This window comes from Podarcis filfolensis (assembly GCF_964270895.1).
Source record: "Podarcis filfolensis genome assembly, chromosome: 7".
Lineage (NCBI taxonomy): Eukaryota > Metazoa > Chordata > Lepidosauria > Squamata > Lacertidae > Podarcis > Podarcis filfolensis.
Genome location: NC_139603.1, coordinates 68,643,576 through 68,647,820, shown reverse-complemented (window position 1 = coordinate 68,647,820; position 4,245 = coordinate 68,643,576).

Sequence of the window (4,245 nt, the reverse complement as noted above, 5' to 3'; positions counted from 1 at the left end):
CATTTCATCAATGAAAGCAGATTTTAATTTTTGCTTTCTTGGAGGAGTGCTACACTCACCATTTTCCTTCTTCCCCCTCCTCAACACACAAATACGAGAGATGGAGAGAAAACTTCAGCTGGATATAAGAGGCAGAAGAGATTCAGTTAGTAGGCCAGTCTAGGGAACTGCTACTAATTTATTAATTCTTTTTGGATTTGCCTCCCTAATTCTTTTTGGATTAATTCTTCTTGGATTCGCCTCCCTCTCCTAGTCAGGTTTTCCCAAGTGACCAGACTGTCCATAGGCCTGGATACTCTGGCAGAAGGAACTGAGAAGACCATCCTGTTGATTGCAAAGCATATTGTGAGGAACCCTTTTATTATTGATGTTCAGTCCTTGCCAGAGCTTCCCCAAGAGGAGTTTTTGGAGCTCAAATATGATTCAAATTGCCAAAGATGATATCAACCAATTCACTCCGGTAAAGTTTTGGTTGAAATATCTCCCTGTATACTCCAGAACAGGACAGTAGACTCTGGACATCATTATGCCATTTTCCTCCATATCCCTTTACAAAACTGGTTTTTCTGCTATTCTGGCTATTCAAACCAAGCAGTGCAACAGACTGGGTGTTGAAAGTGACCTAAGATTTCTTTAGTGATGCCCAGCATCCAAAATCTTGTGACAAGCACGCAATATCAATGCTCACATTCAAAATGACTGAAGTAGACTCTTAGAATGTTTAAATTCAATGTAGATTTTTTGAAGATCTGAATACAGTATATATATTTAAAATTATAAATACATTGATTCATTTTTATCATTAAGCAAGTCACAATATCATTAAAAGTCACAATATTTCAAACCTGTTGAAAAGCCAAATAAAATAATTAGAGGGGCCAGGTTTGAAAGGGGACGTGGGAATTTCACATCAGCTGAAATGGGTTTAAAAGATCAAGAAACACTAGGACAAGATTTCAGCATCCTTTCTTGTCTCGTAAGAATCAGTGGAGGAAGTGCACTCCATTGACTTGAACAAGACAAGGGTAAAATAATTTGCTAGTGGCATCAGAAATCCCAAGAGGCCTCAAGCAGGTACTATGTGACCATAGATTGTGTGATGTCTTCAACCTTGGAGGTAAAGAAAAACAGCACAATCCTATACATGACAATAGGACTTACTCCCAGGTGGGTATAGAATTGCATCTAAAAATGCTTATCCCTTCCTGCAAGTGTAATGCAGAAGCTCTAGGAGGCATGATGCTATTTTTGGTGGAGAATTGTCTGCATTAGTTCATTGACCATGCTACCCACTAGATGACTGGCTACAGTTGGCAAATAGCTACTGACTGCTTTTTAACTGGGGACGTGTGAGGAGAGGAAGTTCAAGGAACCTCACGTCAGTGACAGGGCATTGCATACAGGGAGCCCTAGGTCTAATCCCTGGCTTCTCCAGTTTAAAACAATCAGATAATAAGCAATGGGGGCGGCGGCAATTCTGCCTGAGCTGTTGCCAGTACATAATACTGGGCTGGGTGAACAAATAGCCTGGCCTCATATAAGGCTCCTATGCTCCTAACTTAGGCACACCTCCAAACTGAACAGTTCCTATGCTACATTTTAGGAGACTTGGAGAAGTGTTGCAGGAGTCATCCACCACTCTGCCCTCCCCAGCAACTACCATAAAGATAGTTTACTGTGTGGAAAAATTTATTTAAGATATTGCTAGAATTTCTCTCTCTTGATGAAGATGGCATGTTGTGCAGTAAAGAAAATAAGGATTTTTAAAAATGCTGGAAGAAATGGTGGAGATAAGACAAGAGGTAAGATTTACTTATAGTATATTTATTAAGTTTGTTAGTCACTTTATCTTGCCTAAGGCAGCCCAACAGCAACACACAGCCAACCAAAGGTTACTTGAAAGATTGCTGGCACTTTCTAGTGGGAGCCAGAATCAAAATGGCAGTCAGTGAATGAATGGTGCTATTTCTTGGGGGAATCAGTATTTCCCATAAATTCAACAATGTGTACTGGGACGCAGGAAACCACCAAAGGGAGAAGAGTGCACACACAAAAAGAAACTCACAGCATAGCAGAATTAAGGAATTCTTTCTTCAAAAAATTAAGGAAACAGGAAACCCCAAGACGATTCAAGGAAGTGGTAAATTTGAAGAGTGCCCATGGTTTTTCAACCACTGGTGCTCTCTGGAGGCAATGAGCCTCATTTCCAATATATTTCAAAAGTATATTCTTGCCTTAGGTGCTTTTGCTATATCAGAACAAGAAACATGCATGAAATCCCTTTGTCTCTGAGGAAGGCGTATGGTTGGGCACTCTTGATAAAGGCTGTATATGCTTCCGACAATTAAAGCACATCTCCCTCTTCACTGCAAGACTCCCGTGAACTGTAGTTTAACCCAACAGAGCTACAACACCCAGCACCACGCTTAACAAACTACACTTCCCAGCATTATTGTACGTGGGAAATGCACTTTAAATGTATGGTGTACATGCAGTACAGATAAACTACAGCTTTCTAGCACCAGCTTACAGCCCGCCTCTTCCTTTGCTTTGCTAGGAAATACAAGATCCCGTAACAGAAGCACTTTCCCTGGCAAATACGTCTCAATTCCCTGCAACAAAAAAACCACTGTGTGTTTCTCATGCAAAACAAACAAACAAGAGAAAAGTCTGGAAAGCCTTAAACGAAATATTATTTTGATGCTACCTACCTACTGCCAAGCAAACTGTTTTGAGAAATTCAGCCTTAGCGATCTGGTCCCAAATCTGCCACACACAAACACACACGTCTTATGTCGGCAGCAAATTCCACTGAATCAATGGGCTTTTCTTCCAAATAATTTGTTTAGGATTGAAATGTAAATCGAGGAATCTGTGATCATTACGTTCCCAAGGAGCATCTAGTTCAACCCCCTGCAATGCAGGAATCTTAACTAAAGCATCCAAGACAGATGCCCATCCAAACTCCGCTTGAAAACCTCCAAGGAAGAAGAGTCCGCCACCTTCAGAGGGAGTCTGTTTGTTCCACTGTCAAACAGCTGTTATTGTAAGGTGGCTCTTCCTGGTGTTTAGTTGGAATCTCCTTTAATGTAACTTGAACCCGTAGGTTAGGGTCCTGCGCTGCAGAGCAGGAAAAAACAAGCTTTCTCCATCCTCTATGTGACAGCCCTTACGATATTTGAATATGCCTATTATATCTCCTCTCTACCAGGCTAAACATACCCTGTTCCCTCAACTGTTCCTCATAAGCCTTGGAAATAACTGTGAAATACAACTTCATATGTTAGGATATAAGGTGCAGTTATTTATAGATACGTGTTGGATCCCTTAAATAGGTGACAGAACCTTGTCTTCCATAGGATGGTGGGCACACTTGGATGGATCAAGACGTTGCCTGCCATCCGATACTCACTTAACTGGGAGTAAACACCACTGAGCTAATGGGACTTATTTCTAAGTAGACATATATAGGATTACACTGCAAGTTAGTTGCATTTAGGCCTCATTGAAATCAATGTGAAAAACTACTCAGGACTTAACAAGACCCACTGGGAACTAACCACAACTCATTTGCAGTGCAGCCTTATGCATGTTTACTCAGAATTCACAACATGTAGCCCATATTTATAGAATTTGTGACTACTTTGGTTTTCAAGAGATACCATCCCCATTCACTGGTAGAAGAGAACACATTAAGTGTATTTATCTACCCAATCCCCAAAGATGTCGCTGTTCAGTGCTATATAAGTTTTTAAAAGCCCGCTGCATGTCTAACCAGTCACTGAAGAACACTTTGCATATAACAAAGTCAGTTGGGACAATGAGTTGGATTCAAATATGGCCCTCCATTCACAGAAAAGCCGCTTCCATGAACAAAAGGAGCTTGAGACCAATAAACAGGAGTTTTTGCTTATCTATTCCCCTTGCAACTCATACCACCTACCATACTTTTCCAGGCCCGCTACAACACTCTGGAGGTTTTTGGAATATGCAAAAAGGGTGAGTCAAAACCTTAGAGCAGAATTCTACTTATGGAACTCTGGATCCAATCCAACACCTACAAGGTATTGACAATGTATCTGTTCATGAAATATCTACTAATATTGGTGCACATACTATGAACACCTTGGAGGCAAGCTATTTCTGTGTGCTCTTTTACCTTGAGATAATTTGTGGGTCTAAGCAGTCTTTCTGTATTTGCTGACCATTCAGAAAAAGTAGATTCTCTTGTAAATGCTGGACTGC